Source organism: Pinus tabuliformis, chromosome 7, assembly GCF_031772625.1.
Source record: "Pinus tabuliformis cultivar Carrire ecotype Pingquan chromosome 7, CPIR1, whole genome shotgun sequence".
Taxonomy (NCBI): domain Eukaryota; kingdom Viridiplantae; phylum Streptophyta; class Pinopsida; order Pinales; family Pinaceae; genus Pinus; species Pinus tabuliformis.
Window position 1 is genome coordinate 446,202,041 of NC_142293.1, and position 9,738 is coordinate 446,211,778.

Sequence of the window (9,738 nt, forward strand, 5' to 3'; positions counted from 1 at the left end):
GGGATCGATGGGTGTATCAGCATTTCATCCAGTGTGGAATGCCACTCATTTGACATTCTGGCTTTATGATGGAGGGATTCTGCCTGTATGGCCGCGTGGACCATAGCCTCCGTGGCAGATGAATCAGATATAAATTCCATCATAAATGAAAATCAGAGACATGACCCCAAAAAAACAAAGAAAGTCCAAAGTAGGATCAGGACGTACACTGCATTCAGGTAAGGAATGATATGGATGAAGTAAAAGACTTGGAGAGAGATGGATCAACTATAAAAAATCTACTGATAGTACAAGCAAAGTACGCCTCGGAATGAGCAAGGCACTTTCTCGATGTGGAAAGACATAAAAAAACAGGCCAGCTGCCCACTTATAATAAATTTGAAAGATATCTTCCAGAACAAGTAAGATTTATGAAGGAATATCTTCAAATCTATTGACGGCGATAATAACAATCCACATTTATACCCGTCCTGAAATGGTCTGAAAGCAATTAAGGCAATAGATATGAATCTATAATGCCCAACCCAAGGTGGTAATATTTAAAACATACCGGAAAACCAAATACCAGAGTACCAATACTGGATACTAGATCCAGAGGAATTCAGGCAATTACCAGAGTCAGTAACAGGAGAGGATTGTAGACTATGGCCACAGATGAAGAAACTCATGAGATCTCATCCTGGCACACAATACAACAACAGATACACATCTCACATACACACCACCATGGCCCCAGTTTGCACCGGAAATCAGAACAAGGTTTAGATATAATGCAATAGCTCTGAAAACTAAAAGTTTTAACCCATGACCAGCAAGTAATAGCGCATTCAGACATGAAACAAGTCCATATGCCACAGAAAGTAAAACCACCTTCCTCGATAAAGGGAAATAGTCTAGATAATTATCAATAAGAGCAGAAACATTTATATATGGAAATCCCAGATTATCAAATACCAGAAAACAGAAATTCTCCATATCTAATACCCGAAAAAAAATTATATAGAATGCAGTGAGTAATTCAGATGCACATACCTGGAAGTGCCGACGGGCCGATATGGGGTGTCTTTAGATGGAGAGAACAGCCAGCAAAGTTCACCAACAGAGAAGTAAGAGTTATGCATCAGAAAGCCTTCGGCGGAGAGTAACTGATAGGATAGGAGCTTCTGTCAGGTGGCAGTTAAAATGCAATTCTGAAGCTAATAATGGATCATGGGACGGTCGAGGAGGATGGCATAAGGAGTGAAAATTAAAACAGTCGAGACATGAGAAATGTATATGAAAATACCTACAAGCTGGATGTAGTGTGAGAGCACCAGGTGTCAATTTGCATGCAAGTTTCTACGCACCCGTGAGTGGTCAGTCTTACCACTTATCACTATTCGGATTGGTAGAAATCTGCGGATTGGAAGAGAACTGCAGAGCACCCCATTCGGTCGTCAAGCACCCGAGGAATGAACTAAAAAAAGTCTCATTATAGGTTAGGTTGTACCCATGAGTACTTATCGAACCTACTCTCAAGCCGAAATTCTTATGTATTACAACTCCTAACATGTCTAATGTATCGGAAAAAGGAGGGGAGTGTCATTTATACACATACATAAACCATTAGCAAGAGATTGAGGTATGGGGAATCTATAAGTTCAAGGTATTGGGGATGTGGAATCCATGTAGTAAGGCCTGTCAAAAACCTTAGAAGAATGGAGGAGGTTATAACTTATTATATGAACCTAAAACGACAAGGTAAGAATTTTGTTTTGAGGACGGGGTATCTTACATAGATGTGGAAATATTTGTTTTTAAATATTTTCTTATATTTATAAGATATCATTTTTTAAAATTATTTTAGAAATATTTAATTAAAAAATATTAAAATATTTTGTAACAAGATTTTCGATTCTTTGTGTTGAAAGGTTTTTCTTTTAATTTAATAAATTCATATGGCCTTTAGTAAAGAGTATACATTTTTAAAATTTTAATAATTTGGAATTTTAAAGTGGTAAAAAAATTCGTGAAAGACATGAGATAATTGATTATCCATTCAAATTATATATATATATATATATATATATATAGTATCTTAGTCCATTAATAAAATTAAAAAGTTATATATAAGCTAAAAGTTAAAGCTATATATGGTTTAAGTTAATATTTTGGCAAATGCCAAAATATTAACTAAAATTATTTTTATTAATTTTTGAGGATGCCATATGCTTACACATCATGGTCATACATCATGGTCATACTAGAATTACTGGAATTACTGGAATGTAAAATGAGCCTCACTGAAAGCTATAAAAAAAACTGTAACATGAAAGCATCACCATTCTTTTCACCATTCTTTTCTTCAGTATGAACTAAATTAGGATTCTCTAATCACACTATTTTAAGCTTCTTAAGTAACCACAGTGGTTATACCGGCCGAGAAGAGAAGTTTTACTACATGATGAGCTGAAAATAAGACCATCCCACATTTCCGTTCACCGTTACCCCGTGCTCATTTTCCAGAATCTAACTTACTCTCTAATAAAAATACTCAAAGATCTTCAAAATACTAGGTCCAATATGGTTTGACCAAATTCCGCATTTGCTCACTCCGGACATTTCGACCAGCTAATAGTTTATCCACCATGCTCAGTAGCATTCCATTCCACAGCTACGCCGACTTCAATGTAAGGGATTGGATGGTATGAATTCATTATGCACTGTCTCAGTTTCCCTACTCACCTCGGCAGCTGGATCCGAAGGTCCAAAGTCGTCCTCAAAATCCCGACATCAAACCAGAACTTGAAAAAATTAAAAATAAAAATGAAGTTGGTTAACCAACTATCGAGAATATTATAAACGGATAACGTGACAGTAGGTAAATGATTTGAATAATCTTTAAAAAAAAATAATTTTTTATTCATTTAATTTTATATATATATATATAGATATATATATAATATAGAAATATGTTTTATGAAATATCATTTTATATGGTATATTATGTCATGTCAGATGACATGATATTTATCTTTTACAATTTTGATAAAACCAGCATAGATGTATTTTAATTTAGGAGCTACTAAGTTCAAAGAAGATTAAATCTTTAAATGAAATAGCACATCAAGATTTTTTTCTGAGTGTTTAATAAATTTATAGTTATGTTGGATTTATGTTTGTAATTAGTGAATTTAATTACAAAAACCAAAAAGATAAAATTATTTTGGAAATAAATCTCAACATTTAATTTTAATATAATTTTAAAAATATTTTAAAATATTCTATAAAAATTAAATCTTATCATTCACCAAAAAATTATTAATAATTCAATTAAAATTATAAACAAACAATTCCAAAATAAACATGCCTATTAATAAAACTATTTATTTATTATTTATTAATAATTCAATTTGACAATTTAATTATAATTAAATAAATACATTAATATTAATAATAATATAATTAAGCACAAATTTAATTTATCATAAACTTAATAAACTAAATAAAGTTGAATGAACAAAGATATCTCTTTTACTCCTATTCGATAAATATATTCATTTATTGTACGCGTAATAAGCTCGTCAACTTAAATTTATATTTAGTGTTTACATGGATAAAGATTTGAGTAAAAATATAAATTTATGAGTTATTTAATATATTATTTAAAATATAAAATTAAGGAGTTTAATATATATTTAGTGAGTTATTAGTTTACTAGATGGGAATTTAAACTTTGAATTTTATGGTTTATTTAATACTTCATAACAATTTAATTTTTAAATTTTAAGGTTTATTTTATACCTCATAACAAGTTAATAATAATTAAGTTATATGTTTTTGGTAAAATTTGTAATTTTTTCATTTTAAATTTAATTAATAATAGAGTTAAATATTAAACCAATCTCTACTTCATTATCATCATCATATATATAATTTTCTTTTAGAAAACCCACATCCAAAAGCATGTAAATTATCATCATATATATATATTTTTTGCAAAACCCACATCCAAAAGCATCTAAATTATTAAAATCAACTCACAGCATATGGAGTGCATTCATTTTCTTATGAATATCAAATATGAAGATTAAATCCATTCCCGTCAATTGAACAAAACTCTTAAATTATTTATAAAATATATATGGAACATTAAATAGCGTAATTTAAATCGTATATCAATATTTATTAAAATTTAGTTAGAATTATTAAAGTAAAATTTGAAAGAAAATCAAGATAATTTTTCTTAATTTGTTGAATAAATTATCATAATTATTTAGCAGAACCTATTTTGCAATTTTGTAATTTTTTATTATTTATTTAAAATAATTAGTTAAAGAGGTTTTCCTTTTAAAAATTATAATTTATAAATTTTTTTATAAATTTTATAATTATAATTTGATTGAACCTTTAATTGTAGATACAAAATGTTATCGTCAAATTTTGATTTAATTACTAATTGCACAAATATTGTAAAGTTTTTTTTTTCATGATAATACATTTAATAAATTAATTTTAATAAATATAGTTTTAGTATTTCTCTATGGAGGATGTCTAAGAGCATCTGCCAAACTTTTCACCTTGACATAATGGCATTTTGATTATAAGGGAGTTATAACTCTCATGATACTTGGTGTGTTGTGTTGTGTGTAGTGGATTCAAATGAGAGACTATGGCTTGCACCTGACTCTGATGTTGACGTCATGTGTGGGAGGTGGGAAACACCAAAAGACGTAGGATATCATGGTTGATTTAAGAAGAAACACTCTACCATGCTTGACTTACGATAGAATCAATAGTCACTCCAGATTATCATACTAATTTTGTATCGGGGATGCCAAATATGGGGAGTCACTCCACTCTACTTCATCAAAACCTGAACATAAAGGAAATCCCGTCGTGTTGGCAATATCGGCTTCAATCCTTCTATTGGAAATGAAATTACTTCTTTTAGCATTTGAATCATCAGCCTAACGCTATTTAGTTTTTAGGCCTTTCAAACTCTCCACAATCCAACGCATGCACAATACTCAAAGGCTGATGATGCCAATAATTATTGGTGTTACTCCTATTTAATAGCTTCTCTTCACTTGTTTCTACCAAATCTCTAGAAATTGGCCTCATGATGGACATATTTCCATTCAACTTAAATACTTTATTTCTCAGGCTTTGTTACTTGTCTCTCTATTTTTGCTCAATCTTGTTGAATTTTGGGTTTTCATTTCTCCCCTAATTTTGTTGCCAAGCTTAGCAAGTACCGTATTCTCTCTTGTTAAACTTCTACTCTCTTCCTCTCTCACCCTCCTTCACCTTGGAATATTAGATTATCTTCCTCCTCTTTTAATTTCCTTCATTTGTTAGTTTCTTTGTGACCTCTTCTTTTTTGTGTCGAACCCACCCTTGATCTCTTGCTCCTTGATTACCCTTAAAGGCTCATTCTATTCTTTGTGTCTTCATGCCTCATGAAAGACAAACGTCTAGTTGAGGAGGAGGTCAGTGGGAAAATTTCTCTATATTTTAGTAGATGGACCAACAAGTTGCCTCCACTTCTAAACTTGGTACCCAAGATGATGTGTGGGACTCTATGGCTCGCTATGAGGAACACAATCTAGTCCTATAGGAAATTGAATATGTAGAAGCAGAGGTGCATAATGCTCGGAATTTCATCCCTAATAACCACATTGATGTAGCCACTCAGGAGAGGATCCCCAATTATTAGCCCAATATGCAAGCTCTAAATGTTTATTGGCACACCAAAACCTTTATGGGTCGAGTTTTCATTTATCACGTGGATAATCAATATGAGAAATCCATCAAATTGGGGTAGTTGGAGGAAATTATGGATGACATATATCATAAGCTAACTACCCTACCCAATAGGTCATCCAACGTCTCCTTCTCCTGAAATGAGAAGGGTGCTCATCCAAAACAGGTGCCTGGAGACTCAACCCACTAGTTTCTATGGTTTTTTGGCCATTCGATTATGGTTTTCATAGTTCTTTTTTTTTAAATTTGTTGTTGTATGTTAGGGGCTGAAGTAGCTAGAATTTTTATACGAATTTGTGTATATCATATGCTTTAGACAAACATAGTCTTAGAAACCTCAATACTTTGAACCTATGTTATGGTTTCCCTTTGGGGAAACCACCAATTTTTTTTTTTCCCTATATAATTCTCTAAAGTGGATCAGGTGGATCAACAACTACAACAGGATTTCTTTGCAGGTAAGAGATTGCATCTACCATTTCCTTATTGTTTTATGGGTTCATGGTATATCCATGTGATTTGTTAGTAATGTGGTGTCATTGGCATTGAGGATTTACTGTATTGACAATGGTTTTAGCCTTTCCTTTCCATTTCCTTGACAACCATGGTGTTGTGGGTTTTTTCCCTTTTATTTTTTTTTTATTGGTGCTCATAATTCCTTATGGTTGCAGGTTAGAACAAATGCTCTGGAACCCCTAGAAAAATTTGGGTTGGGTTACTAGTCCTTGAGCCTAGGTTGAGACAAATGCTCTGGAGCCCTTGGTGGGTTGAGTTACTAGTCCCTAGAGCCAGGTTAGATAAAAAATTTGGAGCTCTTGAAGGATGTGGGTTGAGTTACTACCTTGGATAGATTAGGTAGAGACTGATCTAGTTGGCATTAGTGATGTCTGATCATGAGGGGGAAAATTACTAGTTGAGGGTTGAGGTTTTTTAGCCTCTAGAAGTCTTGGTTTATTCTATGAGATCAAACATGCATGCTTCGAATATCGTGCAAGGTTAATTGGCTAGAAGATAGATTTGGTTCAACCGACTCTATGGTCGAGTGTTATGTGGAAGTCCCTCACTTGGTTGGTATTTTCATATGTTAATAACAGGTATTTTCTATTGTGATCTATGACCATATGTATTGATTATCATGGTGATATTATTTTTGACTTTCTGTGGTTATTTTGTTGGTTATTTGTTGTATATTGTATGTGCTTCTTGACGTGTTTAATGAATATATGAATGGTTGATGAATGCATGGACTAAGAAGTGATATTTCAGCTACCTAGAGAGATTTTAGAGCCCTCTCAATGATTCTGAGGTTAAGAATATAAATTTATGATCAAATATGCATTCATGACCTCTAGATTACATGTTTTCGATGTTTTTCACGAAACATCTAGTATGTTCTGGATGGTTTAGGTCAAATTTAAGACTCAAATTTGTATGTTAAACCTTGTTTTCATGTTGTTAATGATTCTGAGAAGTTTCAAGAATTTCTAGGTAGTGGTCTGGAAGCTAAACTGGAATCAATGCTCGAATCTTGGGACCATACCCTCTGAATTGGAAACTTTCGGTCACAGCCACACCTAGGCAGTGTTGTGCATGCAATTGGAGCCCTATAACTACATGGAGGCCTTGTCATGAATGTGGTTGGGGGTTAGATTGTGAGAAATTCACCCCCATCTCAAGGCTTGGTAACTTGGGGTGGTCCTTTAGCCCTTGAGTGCCTTGTAGCTATAAATGATGAGGTGAGTTGTCAATTTGTTGTTAGTTGTGAGCGCCACTTTCATAACTAAAGCTTGGAGGTTGTTTCAGGTCATAGTAACTATTTGTCTCATGTTTACCTTGGAAGACTCATGAAAATGTGTAAATGTGGAAGGGGTGGTTACATATATAAACATAAACCTAATATATAATTCCATGTATTCACTTCATTGTGTATTAATATCTTTTTTTTCAAATGTAATAATTTTTCTATGATTTTATAATAATTAAGAAATATGTAAATATTAAATTGAATATGGAATATTTATAAAAAGAATTATTTATTTATAAAAATATGGATATCTATTTTTTTTTATTTTTTTGAAAGTTGTATTATAATTTTCTAATTGCATAAGGACATAGAAATGGTTATTTTTTCATAGTTTAAAATATATTCATAAAAAATAAAATGTGTATTATAACTTTAAAAATAAGTTTTCTTATTTTATCTCACTAGGTAGGTATTATAATCACAATAGAGTTCAATCAAGTAAATATGCACTTATTTCAATCAACTCTCCTTAGTGCCTTAATAAATAAAGTAAGAAACATTCTTATTTTTGGCATGTAGCTAGAAGATATGTTGTACGCATTGAACCCTAGATGCCCTTCTCGAACACCAAATTTATCTATGTATAATGGTGTAGCATCAAGTGACTTCAAATATGGTTAATGAATTAATTGACACTACATAGAGCCAAATAGCAGTAGTAGAAGTTTTTATTAGAAATTAGAAATTGGAAATTGAATAGAAATTAATTCAACCCCTAGTTACATGGCCAACCAGATCTTTGAATAAGAGCTAGAAAAAAGGTGTTATTCAACATTGACCTTATCAAGAAATATTGGATTAAGTGTTGATAAATTCAATGATTCATTATCGTGAACTGCCTAATACTGATAGACCTCAAACAATTTGTTATTAGATAAGGATCTTTCCCGTCATTTTTTGGTGCATCAAATATTGGGAGCTCAGTTATTAGGGGTCGATATTTCAAGTGATCAAGACGTGTGAGATGTTGAGGAAACCTCAATGTTAATAAAAACTGATATGCTGGTAAGCTAATGATGATTTTCCTATTAATTTCCTCTGATGTATCGATTATCAAATGTTTAGCATGTTCAATAGGTGTCTATGTGGGAGATATGGGTGACATGTCATGCTCGCATGTTTCAGATGTGGCTAAATGACATTTCATGGTATATTTCTATGAAGAAAATCTACAGTGACATGATGTTGATGCAAGGAAAGTTTTAAGGATGAAAAATTATCTTAAAGTTTTCAAGCATTGACAAATCTTACTATTCCCTAATATGCAAATTGCAAAATAGTTGGAGATATTTCTTGTAAAAATAGTTAGATATATAATAAATTTATAATATTCTATAAAATTTTGGCAATTTTCTAGGTAAAATAAATTTATACTATAAGATTTGGGCAAATAACGTTTATAAAAAACTGGAAATTGGTGAATTTTTGTTTTGGAAAAGCATAAAAAATTATCCCACTTGTGAATATTAGCCTCTAAATTTTTCTTGATTGACGTGGATTCAACATGGAAAGATTATGTGGATAAATATTAAGAGAAACCCCAGAGTTGGTGTCCCAACCTCTTGATATCCTAAAGGTTAATTCTTACTAAGTTTATACCCAATAAAAAGTGGCCTTGTAGGATAAGGCTTGATCCCCTATTAGATGACAAATCTGGTACTTTACATCTCTATTAATTGATAGATGTATCGAGGTCCATCAATATTGAGATTTTAGCCCTATTTGTTTTCTAGAGTACTCACTGACATTCGATGCACTATACCACTAATAAATAACATTCCAACCTTCGATACCTAATTTGTCGAATGATCATAAATAATGCACTAGTAGAAAATTCCCCATTGTCCTAATGATGTAAAATTCTTTGTTAGATGATGGATGTCTTCAAGGTTTTTCCTTTATTAGGTGTTCACCATAGAAGTTCTCCGATAGCTAATCTTCAAACCTAGTTGTTGACATCCGAATAATCGAATCTCATGTTCAACTAATACATAAGCACCCTCTCACTAAGATTTTGGTCACAACTCCTATTGGGCGATGTGAGCAAGAGCTAGGGATAAAACTTTGACTCCTTCTAATACATTTTCTCCAAACTTCTTGACCTCTAGCTCAAATATGATAGTAGCACAAGAAAATTCAACTTACTAGATGGACATATCGAGTCTAATCAATACCAAATTTTGTTTGAA